The sequence below is a fragment of the Anastrepha ludens genome, chromosome 2 (assembly GCF_028408465.1).
Source record: "Anastrepha ludens isolate Willacy chromosome 2, idAnaLude1.1, whole genome shotgun sequence".
NCBI lineage: Eukaryota > Metazoa > Arthropoda > Insecta > Diptera > Tephritidae > Anastrepha > Anastrepha ludens.
In genome coordinates, this window is record NC_071498.1 from 45,815,647 (window position 1) to 45,834,012 (window position 18,366).

General features: G+C 35.5%; 1 protein-coding gene across 7 annotated transcripts in view; it reads left to right on the forward strand.

Annotated features, from left to right (window-relative positions):
- The window catches only part of LOC128870262 (unconventional myosin-XVIIIa), a 255,787-nt gene that overhangs the window by 173,195 nt on the left and 64,226 nt on the right, over positions 1-18,366 (forward strand). The gene's annotated exons all lie outside the window — the stretch shown is intronic.

Sequence of the window (18,366 nt, forward strand, 5' to 3'; positions counted from 1 at the left end):
TTTCTACATTTGTTTTATGCAACAAAAAGCTTAAAACTTGTATTTATATGGTTTTTATGGGGGAACCAATGCCCATTGCACAGGTATTAGTAAGCAAGGTAGAGCTGCCACAACAACAATAATTTATTTTGTTTTTGCTTTCGGCCTCTAAATTGTCATAATCTATAAACAAAGACTGACAATTGAGAGTAATTTAAAAAAAATTTAGAGGCCAATTAAATAGAAAATAACTAAAATCACTCTGCTCTACTGGTACTACTTGGTCAACGTGTCTTGGAGGGAATGAATTGTATTTTCTTACAAAAATTATAAAAATTTAATAAGAAACAAAGAAGTTGTTGTAACTTGTCATTGAGCCCCTGTGCTATAGTTATTAAACCCACTGTAGTCTGGATTCCTTATACCCATAACTTTAATTAAGTCCTTTCCTGGTTTATAACGCCCATTTCTATTGGAACAGTCTGTATTTCAGTATTTAGAACACTTCAAACAAAAATTGTTAATTTTTAAATAATACGTACCTACTTTAAGCTACCCAATAAACATTTAGATCTGTAAAAGCTGAAGTTGAATTGAGCACGAAGGTGTTTCTCAAACATCCAGAGTTAGTTTTTAACAGTATCTCAAATTGAGAATCTGGGCTTTCTCAACAAAGAGGAATATTTGTTTATGCCAAAAATTATGTTTTTCAGCTTGCGAAAAAGCTAATTCTCAACTTGATCTCAAATGTGAATATTCAACTAGTCTCAACATAATGGCACAAAATGCCATTAATACATATTACTTTCTTTATTACAATACAATAATTATTTATTATCGTCCGAGTTATTGGACCGTTTTCATAACGACGAAGGATATCATCCCTAATATAAAGCAGAGATATAAACATTTCCTTTTGTGCGTATCCAAATTTATTATTATTTATTTATTTTTAATTTATTATTAGCTTGATACCCTCAAAGTATAGTAAAGCGCAAAATTTCCAATTTCATGCGATAAAGTAAGTTAGAATACCGGCATTCTGGTTGTGTAAAACATCGTTCAATAGTAACGTATTCTTCGTATCAGAAGTTAGATTTTCAGATGGAGAATGATACATGTTCATATTACAAGGTTTGACCATCCGAAGCAAAAAATAGAATTGTGCACGCTCATTTCACATGTATTCTACAATCATCCTTAAGGAAGATAATATTTACCAGGTTTGGCTATTATCTATGGAGAAAAACAAAATGATGCGAGTAACTTCGGCTGCCACGTTGCAGGACTCTTGGCAACCGATTTCGGCCCGTTCATTTCACACGCATTCTTACACTCGATCAATCCGTCGTTGTCCGGACGGCAACGAAGTAACATAAGCAATGGCTGCGCTGGTTTTTTCGTAGAGTGGGGCGTGCACCTTTACTATATCCGCTGTCACTAATGAGCACAACATTGCTTCAATTTCCTAATTTAGGCGCAATTGTGAATTTTTTCCATATTATCGAATCTTATACGAAACCAGGCCAACTAATATCAATATTTATTTGACCTCACAAAAGGCTTGAATACTAAGAGTAAGTTGACCTTTTCGATTAAAATACTCATCTGCATAGAGTTTTGGCTTCAGTTTCCATATGGTACGCACATACCCTCGATTATACCAATGACTGTTTTTTAGCTGCATGAGAACTATCGATATCGCTCACTATAGTTTGACAGCTGACAAATTGTGTTGACATTTCTGTTGACTACAAAACAGCGCTTCCAAATTGTGGAATTTTACTTTGGAAAAAAAAACCAAGTAAATAAATCTTTTCACGAAGTTCATATCGCATTTCGTTCATTTTTCGTGCGGTTTACACACTGGCGGCATCATCGGCCCTTATTTCTTTCGAAATTAGGAACGGAAATTTACTTTGACAAAAAATGAATCTGTTTGCGAAGCTTTGCAGGAGACGCCGAAATGTCGATTCCTCGTCGTTCTTAACTTGTTGGCCAAGTTAGGGATAGACTATGAGGGATATTTTCGGTAAAGATCTTGGTTTCCCTTCCAAAAGTGTTTCTTCCAGCAATTTTTTCGACTCTCTTAGTAATGCCTAAAGAGTTTGCCTCAATTCACCAACGTGAACGCTAATCTCGTCGTCAATTCCCTCTCTGTCTTCTTTGAGTAGACAGTCGCTACTCGCTCGTACTAAACGGCGCCAGTTGGACACACGAAGTGAAGCCAAGTCCTTCTCCACCTTATCTTTCTAACGCAGAGGATGACTTCCTTTTCCTCTGCTACCACCAGCTGGTACTGCATCGAATACTTTTCGACTGGAGCATTCGTATCCATTCGGGCGATAACACCCAGCGAACAAAGCCGCTGCACTATGTCTATGTCATCGTAAAGCTCATCGTTCCAATGCCTACGATACTTGCCATCGCCCATGTGAAAAGGTCTAAACATCTTTCGCTGAATCTTTCTCTCAAACACTCCAAGTGACGCCTCATTGAATATTGTCATCGTCCAACCTTCAGAAACTATTAGGTCTATCGAAAAGTGATGTATACTCGTACACTGTGAATGGGGAATTTTATTATATCTGATTTGCTGAAATTTTCCATAATGTTGTCTATCTCGTTTGTGGTTATGATTAAGTGGAGCTATTTTTTTTCTTGGCTGCTCTATGGCTTATTCTGGGTGTCTACCAGAATGTTCCCATTACGACCAGCAGTAGTCGAGTTGCTAAATTACCACATCGTCGGTCAACGATTCAACTTAAATTTTTAAAGTAAGTTAATTTTACGTGACTAAAATATGAATATGAAAAATCATTCAGAAGCATCAACTTGTGTTTTTTTTCCATGAGGTCCCGTTAGTGTGCACTTCTAATTTATCCATCATCACTCTGCACTGCTTTATCGGGATTGATTGCCATAAAAACTATGAAAACCATCCGTTGTTTGCGCCAACATTGTCAATGTGTGTGTGAATTTGGACCTACCCTAACTACTTAACTACCTAAGTATACGGTATAAGTCCGTAAATACATGTTTAATGGAATGAAATATGACAAATTGTGTTGTCACTCGCTTAAAATGCACAGCCAGCAACACAAATGAATTTGTTTGACCCAATCGGTTACTTTTACTGCCGAATTTGTCGTAAATAGGCGTCCGTTGGTATGTGGGTGAAGTAGACATTGAGTGGACGCATTTAGCAAATCAATGTAGGGGCGGACGGACGTATCAGCGATGGGTCTAAATGAGTGGTAGCACGAATAAACAAAACAAAAAACAAAAAAAACATATTACCATCATTTTTGCTGCCATTGTACCGCTATTGCGCCGCATTGTTTTAACAGTGCGACTTTTAAGAGCCCGCAGTCTCATTCAGTCTCTAACTTTTTTTGTTTTTGTCTTTTTGCTACTTTCATACTACGCGCCGCTATGCGCAGTGCGACATGCGTTAACTGACACAGGTGCCTGAGTGTGTTGTGTGTGTGACTTTTGCCGCTAATGTCAGTGAGTTAGCTGCACATTTTCTTACAGTGTTAGCTGTTCTGCGCTTGCGGGTTCCAAAGCAATTGGATTTTCGCTACGAAAACAGACATTTTTTTTTTATTAAATTACAGAAACTTTCATTTCATATCGCTGCATATCTTTATTAAGCTGCCACCGACTTTACAACGCGTGCTGTCAGTCACCGTACAGTCGATGTACATACATATGGGCATAAATATATATGTATGTGCATATATGTATTGGACGTGATGTGCGTTGTTATTAATTAACATAACGTCAATACTTATAGTTGTGAGCTGAAAAATGTTTTTTAATTATGCTATAATTTAATTTCTAATTTGCTGGAAACTACTACAATTATCAAATTGACGAATGTGGTGTTTACTTTCAAAATTTCCCTCAATACTCTTCTTGTATTTTGTTCTTCATTTTTTCTTCTTCTTTTTGTTTGTTTTGTTTAATATTTCATTTTACTTTACTTCGCTCTGATCTATTTTTCCTACTATTTTATATTTAATTCTTTATAGTTTTTTACTTTAAATCATTTTATATTATTTATTTTGTTTTGTTTTATTTTATTTCTTTTTAATTTATTTTACTTGGTTTTTTTTAATAAATTTTTGTAATTTATTTTATCATATCTTATTATTTTAAGTCCATTTGTTGTTTTTGTTTTATTTTACTTTACTTAATTCTATTCCAGTTTTTTTATTTTTTATTTAACTTTTTTATTTTATTCAAAATCATTTTACAATATTTTATTTTATTTAAGTTTAATCCATCTCAGCTCTTGCCGGAGACTACACATCCCGGGTAAAATTTTCAAGGAATTGTGCTCTGGTGGAGTGTAGTCTAAGTTCCACGCTCATGCGATTGCTATTGCTTAAATATTTAAAAATCTTCAAACTATTGCACATGTGCCCAGTATGGTCGACTTCTGCCTGTCTTCTAAAAGGTGTTAGCAGTCATACTTCTTCAAGTTTTTAATTAGATGCTTAGGCACTAATCCAGTAGAAGATATAATTATTGGTATTATGTTCACTTTCCTCGCTTTATACATTCGTTTTAATTCTATGGCCAAAGCTGCATACTTTGATATTTTAGTGGAGTATGTGCTTTGGATGTTGCGATTAAGAGGCACCGCTATATCAGACACTTCGATTTATTTTATTTGCCTTGTTGAACAAGATGACGTCAGGTTTGTTGGCAGTTGCTATTTGATCTGTGGATATAAATCTGTCCCAGTACAGTTTGAATTTTGCATTTTCCAATATTGCCTTTGGCTCATATTTAAAATACAAGACTTCTTCTTGTAAGAGACCGTGTTTTATCACGGGGACAAGTACGCTACATCCAGCAATTACATGGTCAATTGCTTCACCGTAAATGCCGCACCTTCGGCACCCATCTTCTATTACCTCGCCATGTATCGACCTTCGGTAATTTCTGGTTGGAATAACTTGGTCCTGGATAGCGAATGCGAAACCCTCTGTTTCAGAAAATAATTTTCCTCTTTTCAACCATAAATTTGATGATTGTGCGCCTATCCATTCCATTTCAAGGCCATGGGGATGAACACCGTGTATTGTTTTTGCCTTCCATGCTGTGATCATTTCTGCTGGGGTTTTAACCCCCTCAGGCGCTGGGAAGTCCTGCTCCATCAAACTGAGCGAGGTAAAGCCATTATCTGCCATAGAGATAGCCTTAAATAGATGAGACTGGCTGCTAAGAAAATATGTTCGCAGCTTATTTTATTTATTTATTTATTTATTTTTGTTTTACTTCATTGTTCATTGTTACTTCATTTTAATTTATTTTATTTTGTTTTATTTTTTTTTTTTCTTTTTTTATAATTTATTTTATATTATCTTATTTATTTCATGCCATTGGATTGAATTTAACTAAATTTGATTTTATTTTACCTCGTTTTGTGGCCCTATGCTCCAACTTAGAACTCTAGTAGTTGATTTACTTTATTTGATTTTTTATTTTACTTCACTTATTTCTATTCTGTTTTTGCTTAATTTTTTATTTATTTTTTATTTTTTATTTTATTCCATTTGAATTTATTTTATTCTTTTTTATTTATGATTTTTTTAGGTTAATTTAAATTAATTTTATTTCAGTTTATTTTACTTTGTTTTATTTTGCTGCATGTTTTTATTTAATTTTTTATTTTACTTTATTTATTTTTATTCAATTATTAATTTAATTAATTATTATTTTTTATTTATTGTATTTAATTAAATTTTATTTTAGTCTATTTTATTTTTCTGCATATTTTACTTAATTTTTTATATTTAATTTATTTTAATTAATGTAATTTAATTTTATTTTATTCCATTTCCAAATAGGGAGAGGAGTTGTTTTTAAAGAAATCCATTATTGTCTCAATATCTCGTAATGTATCGATCAAACAATTTAAGGTTTATTCCCGTTGTCACACTAACAAAACACGTTTGTTAATTTTTTTTTGTTCCATTAAGTGTTGAGTTACAGGGTGTTAACAATGGAAGTCAACAAAGAGAAAATTCGGTATATTTTACAGTTTTTCTTTGATAAAGGCGAAAATGCAAGTCATTCGTTTGAAATTATGAATGGTTTTTATGGTGCCGATACCGTAACAGCTAATTACGTGTAATTTTAGTTTCGTCGACTCCTTTCAGGCATTTTTTATGTTAAAGAAAATGTGAAACATCTTTATAAAATCACAGAATATTTGAATATTGGGAGTTGATCGGCATTTAGGTAAAGACGACCATAGTAAAACAGTTATAAACCATTTTTACCAAAATTTTACGCAAAAATAATAAATTTCTTTCCTCCCAAACTGATATATGCCGAGAGACAATTTATTGATAAATGTAGTTTTTTTTTTTTCAAATAATTTAGATCAACTTTAAACCAAATTAGAAAAATATGTTGGTTGGTTAGTAGAGTGGTGATTCATCCAGAATCCAACCAGCGCTTCCGCCCCATTTTGTTGCCACATCCTCGGTACCAACTTGTTTAACAGTTATTTGCCGCAGGACTATATCCAGTCAGTGCGGTTTAGGAACCTTACTAGGTTGTTGACATCTAAGCCAGACAGTTGTTCGAGACCCTCGAACAGCAGTTTGCCCAGGGTTAACATTCTGTCCTTCCATAGGAGGATATGGAAGATTGTTTCCTTTTTCTTCGGTTGTTTACAACTATGACAGTATATTTTGTGAGGCGGCTTGTTCTCCGATAGAGCAAAAGCCAATTATGGGTGCCGTTAGTCTACAGGCGTCCCGTCGTTTCATATTTATCAATGTCGACGTTTGTTTGAGGTTCTAAGTTCGCCTTATCGTTTTGCTAATTTCACATGTCGTTTGGTTTCTTCCTCTACAATCCGCGATTCAGACGTATTTTGAGGAATATATATTCTTGATTGCACTTAATGGTGTAAATACCGATTCTGCAAGAACGTTGTCAGTTCATCTGTTTTTTCGTTAACTTCAATGTTCCGATGTTCCGAGACTCAGACTAAGGTAATGTTTTCACTCAACGTGGTAGGGTTGTTCCTACTCTGTTGCACCATTTTAAAGGTTGTTGTAGCCGAGTTCAGTGCCTGGATTGCAGCTTAGCTGTACGAAAGAATAGCGATATTGCCCTTAAAAGAGAAATCTGCGATTAGTAGCTTACAATTGCCAGTACTTTCGCCTAGAAGATACTGCTGGTATTAGGGACACGCACTGATTTTTCAATTTTAAGTCTATGAGAATATATATCAGCTCCAATACCACAAACCATTTCACTGTCATCTATAGGGAAACTACGTTACTCTGCAGAAACAATTTTGACGTTCAGTGCGCGAACGACTGGTTGTTCAAAATTCTACAGTTCTTCCTCTTTCAATAATTGCTGTATCATATTCTTGCCTGTTTTTCATCCCTATGCCCCAAGCAGAGTGTTATTAATAATTTTTTATTATCCTCCTAATTATATGTAAAATTATATCCCCCTAGTCCTTGAAAAATCTTATATTCGACATTATGCAACCCACCACCTGCTGCTGCATTGTTTTAATTTTGCAAGCATGTATACACACATACATACATTTTCACCTAATCAGCATCTTTTGTCTTGTCACGTATCACAACCGATGCCATACTCATCGCTGAGATTACGAGACATGTTTCTGCACAAGCTAAAGCTTCTAGTAATTCTGCAGCTACTAAAAAGACGTGTGTCACGCAGCGACGTGGTTTATATCGACATAATGTGTAAAAGTACGTGACATGTGTGCAATTGGATTTTACGCCTTTTTGCGTTACTACTTCACTGTTTTACTTGCTTCATGACCATGATACGTGCAACATATGTATGTATGTAGCATTTCACGCACTCCCTTTCCATTTAATGCCCATATCTTCTTTTACCGCCAGTAACCTCTCTTCATCTCCTCATCATCCCTTCTGTGCACTCTGATCTTTTCTAGGTCTCCTTTTCGCTTTGGGGCTTTAGTGTTTGTTAAGTTTGTTCGCCACAGGTGTTCAAATTGGTTTTAGTTATAATTTCTCTTTTGTTTCTCATTACCTTTTCTGTTGTCGTTTCCCTCTTATGTAGGCACTCTGTAATTTTATAAGGGCATATTGTCTTTAGCACTTACGTAAGTAAGAAATCCTCCGCTTTTGTCACAACATCATGACAAAAAAGCCGCAGTTGAAGCGTGTGAAAATCTTTTTTGGGTTGGGCGTATTAAGGCAGGGGTAGCTAGTTGTTAGCACTTATGATTAAATCTTAATCCGGACTCAGAAAGAAGCAAGTACAGAAAGGGCTATGTTCGACAAACCCTACTTTCTCTACAAATCGCAAGTTTTAACTTCAAATAAAACGTATATCTTCTTCATTACTACTTCAAAGAAGGCGGTGCTTCACCTTTTAGCTAGAGATATCATTCCTTTCCGTGGTATTATTACTAGTACTAAAATTTATAACATTTGGGATTATAAAACAATCCTCATGGAAGGTCATCAAAGGATCTTCTTTGTCTAAGTCATCGGCGACCTCAATTCCGGGATTAGTTTGCATGATAAAGTGACCATATTAAGAGCTTATTTCAAACTTTACTTAACCAGTCTCGATTTGGCTGTGAAAAACTAAACTCAACTGTGGCTGCGCGCTATTGAAGGTGTCTCGTCTTAATACGCTTCAACATGCGGAGGCTTTCGGTGACGAGGTATTCTTAACCACATTAATTTAAAAAAAAATCAGCACTAACTCCGCGAAACCACCGTGATGCTCCAACTCGTACATGCCAAATTGCCTGTCCTAGTTAAACCTAGAAAAAGTATTTGTGGAACCCCCTTTCCGACCTGTATATAATATGAGCCCTGTCTGATGGTATATTTTATAAAAGTTTTCTTCTTTAGCTGCAGTAATGCATACAGCCAGCAACAAAATGCACATCAACATTTTTACCAATTTTCAATACTCTTTTGCGCTATTAGATGTTCCTTATTTTCTTTTATAAATATGTAGCAAAAATGGCATCTTCTACTACCAATTGTTATTAGAAAGCATTTACAGACTTGCAAACTACTGCAGATTTGTTCAAGCCGAGATGGATTAACTTGGCATGACAAGCTGATGACATAACGTAGCTTGCTCAAAATGTGTTAAAGAATGTCGAAGATCCCTTTAGTATAATCTCTGCGGCAATAGAACATCAATCTACACGGGGCTAGTGTAGTGGGATAGTTTTGTTTCAGGAGATGAGGAAGCAGAAGAGTGTGTGAGGAACGGGTCTTAGATGGGACTTGGATAATTGAGTCCGAGCTTACAGGCAACTGTGTTTCCCATGGCCCAACATGGCCAACCAGTTCGTAGCCCAGCATTACGATTTCGGTAGAAGTTGACTGCAGGATTGGGAAAGAGGTAGAGTTCATTTAGCAATTCCTTAGGGATCCATTTTGATTTTGCACTGACTAAAATTTTACATTTCATTTAGGTACCTTTCTGCTCTAGAGACGTGAAAATTGAAGGCGTTGAAAATTGCAGAAAAACAATCGGTATCAATTGAAAATCATTTTTATTTATTAAATCAATTCTTTATTTACAAAATATAAAAACAAAAACAAAATTTTCCCAGTGACAATAATAAAAAAAACTTGCTTCTCCTGACGTAACACATGCCGCTGGCGTAACTGATTGGGCTGCTCAGGTACGTCTGAGAAAAAAAAATCGGTCGATTACTCATCAGGAGATATGTCGCTATGGTGGGTAGCAGATTTAGAACAAAAAAAATGTTTCTAGATATTTTATCTGCTTATTGGGAAAACAACAAAAAGGGATTTTTTTTCCCGTTCTCGGTCTTAAAAAAAATAGAAAAATTGATTATAAAATTATAATCCCGCTACCCGCGAGAGCCAGAAGACTACTCAATAACACTTTAAAAATTCAAATCAATCGGTTCAGAAGTTTTTGAGAAATTACCAACGCCAACTCGGAAAAAATAGTTTCGAGAAAAACACAGTTAAATCGCTGCTTATACCTGGGCGTCGTACTCCAAACCGGTCTCGTTTTATAGGACTGTTACGTCTAAACTACAACGAATTTCAATATAAAAGTTTGAAAGTATATTTTTGAAAGTATAAACTATCATAACATGAAAAAAAAACGATTTTTTCGAAATTTTAGGTCAGAAAGGTGCTTTTAGCTACAAAAAAAATTTTTTGTCTCTCTATGAAATTTTGCAGACCAGATATTTGCTATTTATTACCCAAGCACATGGAATTAATCTTTACATAATTAATTACCCTATCGAAAGATTTATAGGTTTTGGAATTGGCGTCGTACGTTTTTTGACATCATTTTGAGGTATTAAGTGCGCAATTTTAGATTAATTTTTCTCTAACTTTTTTACGCACAAAGCTTGAGGTTGTACAGACAGTAGACAAAGTTCATGTCTGTCGAAGAATGCGATTCACATTTCTGGCGAATCACTTCTTCGTAGCAAGTTTAGGGGAACAGTTTCGCTAAAGAGGTTGATTGGATACGGCAAAATAGCGGATTGATTTAAGAACTTCTTGTGGACAGAATAAATCTTAGTTATGGTAATTAATTACATTAAAAAGAGGTTATCTAGCATTTTCTAATCACATATCTCCTTGACGTTTCAAAATAAGAACTTAAACTCTCTTCTGCAAATATGTGCAAGAGGTACACCAGAGTTCATTGCCACCTTCAAGGCTGAAAAGTATTTACTTAAGGCAACACTACTACCAATGCTCTATAGTGGGCAATTTAAAAGCATTAAACCCACAATTACCTAACGCCGCCTGTTATCAACATCACAACTTAAATCCACAGTACAGGACAATAAAAACTTTATAGTAGAATTTTCACGCAAAGTTCAACATAACAAATGAAGCACTACGTGCACTAAAAGCGAGCGTAAATCAAAATACAAAATGAAAAGGGAAAATAATGGAGCGAAGTAGAAATAAATATTACAGGCTTCCAATAAAATGCCCATCCATCCAATAAGCGCTAAGCGCTTGCTTTAGAGCGCGTGTGGAGGACGAGCGCTGAGCGCTGGGCGCTGGCTGAAGCAGGCTACATTCGACTGCATACGTATAACTCATGCGCATCTATTATTGCTAAACCACGAACTGGTTTCCGATTACGCCGCCCGGGGTAATGACATTCAACAGCCAGCATAGACAAGCGACAATTAATGCGAAAAAAAAAAAACATAAAATGTTAGTTGTGATCGGTGCAGAAAGGGAAATTGGTACTAAAAATATCTCTTTCTTTTCCCTTTCATCACCCCCTGCTAGTATTGCAGTATTGCTTTTATTGCTGACATAAGTAATAATTGCTTGTATGAACTATAATAGCTTACTATCAGCCTATAATAAAATAGTCCACCTACCAGCAGCGACATAAAGCTCTTATATGAACGACCGATGCGCTGAAACTGTTGGTGTTGGCTATTAAGATTATACAATTGTCTTTGATGCTAGCGAATAAAAGAAAAAAATAAAAGCAAATAAATGCATATGAACGCATCCTTATATGCTGGTGCCATCTCAGCATCAACGTAAAATCGCTTAAATCCCTTAGTGGCGGCTAAGCTTTATTGTTGCTTGTTTGTTCGATCGATCGCTCGTTTGGTACGCTGTTGACTTACTAGTTTACAGGGTGGTCCAGTTGGCCTCCAATTTCTGGGGAAAGTATTTTTTTTATTTCTAAATGAAATTTACCAGCTCGAAAGAAAAATTTATAAAATAGTTTAAGTCGGGTGGTGCCGAACTCTACATATGTATAGGGTGGTTCATGTACCGGTTTCTTTTTGAATTAAAAAATGAAAAATAATAATTTTTATATATTGTGTTATACACTTATATATATTATTGATTGGTTAGAAAAAGTAAGGAAATATTCCCATTACTTATGGAACACGATTTTATTCATGTGCCAGTATCGCCTGACTTCGGAGCAGTTCACCCCGTTAACCCAGTTTTCGGAGACCTTGATGACGTTTTCTAGCTCTATCTGACGAAAGGCTTACTCGATTTTCACGTTAAGAACCTGAATCGTTAATCGATTGTTCGCATAACATCCGTCATTTATAGCACTTCTCAAAAAAGTCGAACGCCGTCAATTCGCAGCTCCGAGGTGACCAATTGAACTTGCCGAGGCAGCTGATAACTCGATTTCCAAATTAGGCGCGCAAAAGATCTATGGTGGCATTGGCTGTGTGGCAAGGCACACTATCCTGCTGAAACCAAAGATCGTCCAAGGCCATGCCTTGAATTTTCTCCCATAAAAAAACATTTATCATGCCACTGTTGATTGAAATGACGTTTCCAGCTGCATCTTCAAAGAGGAATGAACCTATGTTACCACACTTCCAAAATTCGTTCGAAAGTGTCACTCCAATGGCTCATTGACAATCACGTCCGGGTTTTCTGATCCCCAGATGTGCCAGTATTGCTTGTTAACAAAGCCGTTGAGGTGATAACCCGCTGCGCCAAAGTTCCTCAATTGTAAAGTGATTCATTTTGTTTCGCGGAGTTATGATATTGACTTTCTGTCTGTCACTGTCAGAATAACGTATGTCAAAAAAAGCCCATATATTCCAAAAATGTATATATTTAAAAAATTTTTTTTACCTTAGAGATACCCTAATATCTATATCGGCAGAGATTGAGGGAATCATCGAAATACTTCTATTCTGAAACTTGGCCCAGTCCGCCCAGTCACTTCCAGTCCTATTTGAGCACATCGAATACTTTGAATGCGGTTTTTTCGAAATTACATTTTTCAAGTCTGCTCGCACAAATCTTGACCGCAAAATTGCGTTTTGCATTGATGGATGTTGTCGATATGTAACATAGTATTTTTTATACATTTTTGGATGGCTTTAAGATGGATTTTGATTTGACTTTGATTGTCTAAATTTTTTATGGGATTTTTGGTAAGTTTTCACTTACTTATATACGAATAAAGAAGGTAGAGGTGAAAAAAATATACGGCATTGCTTATGTCTGAATTTTATTTTATAGGTGAGTTATAAATAGTTTTGATTCTTTTGCACATTCGTTTGGTGATCCTTTTTTACTTCAATGGTGTCTATAAAAAAAAAATTGTTTAGCTCTTCTTTGTATAAAATGCATATTAACAGTACCTCATTAGATGAAAATATTTCTTTACTCATATTTTAGGGAGGCATAATAAATGAAAATTTTGAAGGCGTTTATCTCAACATTTTGGTTTTTTGTGTTATGACACTATTGAAGTAAAAATACAATATGTGTAGTGTGTTCACCGGTTCTATGTAAAATGAAACGGAGAACATTTTTGTGGAACAATTTAATCCTCTAATTCCTCAAAAGATGGGAAAGGACAACAAATACTCATAACAGAGGAATATAACGGTTTAAAATGTGCTACCCAAATATTTGCCATAAAATTCTACTATAAGTCTCTGTATACAGCAAAGCTCAAAATTCAATTTAAACGCCAGAAATAAGTCAAAATGGAAAAAGTGACCAAAACTATTTTTTCAATCTAAACTCATAAAGTTAACCCTTACAGTTTGGTGTATAAAGATACTTGTAGTAGGATTATATATCTATTTTTTGTGGGTTATTCCTTATCAGCATTTTGTTAAAACTCTCGAAAAATTTGATCATGAATAGATTCTGAATTCATTTTTCTATGCAATATCTTAGTAGCAGCACCACTTTTGAGCCTTTCTGAGGTCATTGCTATTTAGCCTCACCAACCTAGGCGAAATACATATACAATACAACGTTACAACGGCATTCGGGTCAGCGTTACCGCAACGACCCGAATTTATATCCGGCCAAGGACTGTCACTAGAGTAAAGTTCCCCATGCATATATGGGCAATGTTTATGTTGCTACTACAACAACAACATTAACACACTATTGTCAGCATTTCGAAAGTCGGATATAGCAACTTGCAGCAGGTTGCCGTTCAAATGTATCACCCTGCAGCAACTGGCTGCCGCTATTTATGCCCTGCAGGTTTATTACTTAATAACTCGTTGTCGCTTCATTGCACTCGACAAGTGGACATAACATTTTTCCCTCGTGTGTGTACACTTATTTACATATATAAATATTTTTTAAGTATTGATGCCTTTTCGCGCTATCTTTGAAGATTTAATGCGGATTTGTCGTTTGGACTTCTTCAAAACAATTGTTTGTTAACAGCTACACACACACACACACACACACATATGCATGCATATGCACATAAATATTTGTTGATTAATTCGCAGGTATTTTAATTACTTTATTGTTTTGCTTTCCATTTGGTTTTTGTTTTTGATTTCCGCCTTTTTCGTTTTTATGCCTTTTGATTGGCATTTGAGTGCAGCGAAATGCGCGCTGCTCATTTGGCCCCACCGATCGATCAATTACGGCCAACTTTCTCGTACCACTTTTGGCAGCTGTGCCATCACCACTGTTTGTATGTGTGTGTGCGTATGTTTTCTTGTAAAAGCCGCTTGCACGTCAATTTGAATCACGCAATGTTGCTGGGTGTGTACATATTTATTTATTTATTTAAATTTTATACACACATTTAATTATGCTGTTTGGATTTGTTTATCTTTTCGTTATCGTTTTTGTTGGTTGGATGTTGTTACATCATGATCGCCCTCCCCCCTCTCCGCCAACACGAATCTTAAATAGTTGTGCACACATACATATTTACATTGAAATCGCATTCATTGAAACCGAGACGAAAAATATGTTTGTTTACCTTTCGTGTCACCATCTGCGGTGATTTTTCTCTCTTGTTTATTCATATATTTCTCTGTTCATTTTGAGGTGAGCCAATTTTCAGTGCACCTGGTCACGTTTGCACTGATCAGTGCTCATACATTTTATGGATCAAGTCAGTTGCAAGTAATGCTGTCGCAGTACGCCAGCAACATCTTCCCAACCACTTCCGTTTCTGTAGGTACAAATAAATATACTTCCGTCTAGACATAGATCAGTTAAAAGTAGGCTGATTTGAACATTCAGAAGAATTTATCAAATTAATAGCAACTACCAGGCGTGGTATGTGCTGCCGTTAAAACAAAGTATTTTATTCTAACGCCCTCGGATAGACTATATTTTTTGTTTTACCTTCTTCTGTAAAAAAAAATACTTGGTTTGGATATCACACACTTACTTGTAGTGATTGCCATTGTATTTTATGTTAAATGTTAATTGTTAAAAATCAACCTGATTTTTGCGCAGCTTTAAGCTTGCACTTCATTACATTAAAATTTATTGAGCTACAAAACTGCATGCCTAAGAAATTTCTAAAAATTCTGATCAACAAATTTGAAATTCTGAAATTTCTTGAAGTTTTTTTACATAAAGCTTGAAACTTTGATTTATACGTTTTTTTTTTTCATAATATCTTCCTACAATAAATATATTTTTGTAAAAAAATTGTCTCAAAAGATTTAGCTTGAATGTTGTTGTGAATATTGTAGAACTAAAAAAATTAAAAGCAGTTTTTTCTACCTAGCGTAAATGTTTCTTATTTTTAGTTAAATCATAATACTGCGCGAAAAAGCGATTCTCTGGTCCCCCTGTTCTTTAAAAAAAATTTAGTCGATGCATTTGGTTTTGCTGAAGGCGTGCCCTAACCACTATTAATTCTTACCTGTACGACTTCTTCTCATACACACCCCGTTGCAAAGGCACCATTCTTTGTTTTACAACAGTATATATATTATATATACCTATATAATTGGCGCGTACACCCTTTTTGGGTGTTTGGCCGAGCTCCTCCTCCTATTTGTGGTGTGCGTCTTGATGTTGTTCCACAAATGGAGGGACCTACAGTTTCAAACCGACTCCGAACGGCAGATATTTTTATGAGGAGCTTTTTCATGGCAGAAATACACTCAGAGGTTTGCCATTGCCTGCCGAGGGGCGACCGCTATTAGAAAAATGTTTTTCTTAATTTTGGAGTTTCACCGAGATTCGAACCATCGTTCTCTTTGTGAATTCCAAATGGTAATCACGCACCAACCCATTCGGCTACGGCGGCCGACACTATAGTTCAATTAATTAACCGCCGTAGCCGAATCTCTTGCTGGGTGACTGCCATACGGCAGTGCGTATGTTCGAATATCCGTTCATGCAACACCTAAATTATAGAAAAAATTTTATAATAGCGGTTGTCTTGCGGTCGGCAGGCAATGGCAAACCTCGGAGTGTATTTCTGCCACGAAAAATCTCCAAGACGCACCTCACAAATAGGAAGAGAAGCTCGGTCAAACACCCAAAATGGGGAATTGGCGCTAATTATATGAATATAGTTATGTTTAGTTTATGCTACAATAAAAACCATATAATGCGAAATTGTAAACTTTCTACAAAATTTTCCAAAATTTCATCAAAACTTTCAACTTTTCAGTCGACGTTTTTTAAATTTTCTCGGTACGCAGGCAACTACAATATTATTTTCCTGTAGCCGATGCTTAAGAGATCGTCACGATTTGTTAGGTTTTGACGTGATAACGTCTTATAATTCGATTTAGCCGGCTGCACGCACGAAAAAATGTGTCGTTACCTTGCTCATTAGTGTTACCTTGCTCATTCGTCGTTACCTTGCTCATTTGTCGTTACCTTGCTAATTGCCGTTACCTTGAATGAACTGCAAGCGAAAGCGCGGAACGAACAAAGCAAACGAACGGCAACGTTCGACATCTTGCTCTCTCCTACTTAAGTGAGCGTATAGTCATATGGACATATCAAATATACGAATATATTCCGTACGCAAGCAAATGTAAGCTAATGTGCTTGAACTGCAAGCGAGAGCGCAGAACGAACGACAAAGAGCACAATCGGCCCCCGCGTTCGGGAACGTTTGACATCTGGCTCTGTCCTACTTGAGTGAGCATATATATGTAATATATGTATATGCGCATATGTAGGTATATAAATTCACATACTTGTATTTGCATATGCCTTCTTGCTGTGTGCATGGTAATGAACCATTTCTCTGTTGAGAATAGGACGATGATAGAAAAGGTAGGAAAAGAAAGGGAGTGTTTCGAGTGTAAAGTGTCTTGAAAAAGGCAAATCGATGATGGTGCCTCTTAGTGTTGTTGACTTATTAACGTCTGATGCACAATCGAAATTGAAGATATCTTTCATGAATTTGATAAATGTTTCGTCATTTTTCACGTTTGTGTAAATGTAACTTGACCTATTCCATTGCAATTCCATTTACCTCCTCCTCTATATCCATACAAAATATCTATCAAACAAATAAAATTAAATTTTGTTTTGAAAATCGCAACCATTCCATCAATATTTTCTTATGACGTTGTCACGTTGAACTATCGTCAGTAAACCGACATTACAGACAACCTCTTTTTTTTTATTTTGCATAAAACTCATTATTCTCTTTAAAGGCGGATTCATCGATCTGATTCAGAAGTTTTCTGCCATGTGGTTGTTACTGGTTTTCTCTCAATATTTGTGTGTAGGTGGGCGAAAAACTGAGAAAAGTTCTGAACCATTTTTGCAGTTCTTAACTCAATTTCAAATTTAGTGCCGAACGTTTTTGACATAACAGTAGGTTCTGTTTTTTTGCGGTAGATACGTTCGGCAAGAAACAGCATAAAAAAAAAACAGCATAAAAAAAGCTACTAGTTCTATAGTAAAACTATAGATACGTTTCAAAAGTGCTAAAACCGCATGAATCTGAAATAATTAAATAAAATCGCATAAACCAAATATTGTATTTTTGAAAATTATATCTTTATTTAAGAAACGTCAGAATCGAAAAATAATTAATTAAAGTCAGAAATAGAATCAGACAAAATCCCTTTCGTCACTTGAGGAAATGTACACGTCTGATCTAGATAGTTATGCAGGCGGTTCCATACTTGTAGGGTTAGCATTTCTGATGTAATCTGTGATGAGTTTTTGCTTAGCTGGTTTAGAATCTTGTTTATATGTACAATTCCCGATAGGTCGACATGCATTTTGTAATTTAAAAAAAAACCGCACTATTTCAAAACCGCATAAAAAAAAGCCGCATTAAAACAGAACTTACTGTATTACCATATTTGATTTTAATTGGTATTTTTTCGTTTCATCAGGCACTGGAAATATGAGATGTAAAAATTGTAAAATTTGTTAAAAAGGATTTAAAAGAAGAAATTAGCAAAAGGAAAATATGCGTTAAACACTTAACCTTGAAATTCCCAATTAGGAATTAATTTTCACTACTTTTGGCAATGCTGTAAGTTGTCATTTAGACAGCACGAAAAGTTCGGAACTATTGAAATAACGATAAATTTATAGGAGATCGGATATTTCTTTTTTGAAAATGATTGGGCGGGTAAGGAAAAAGTTC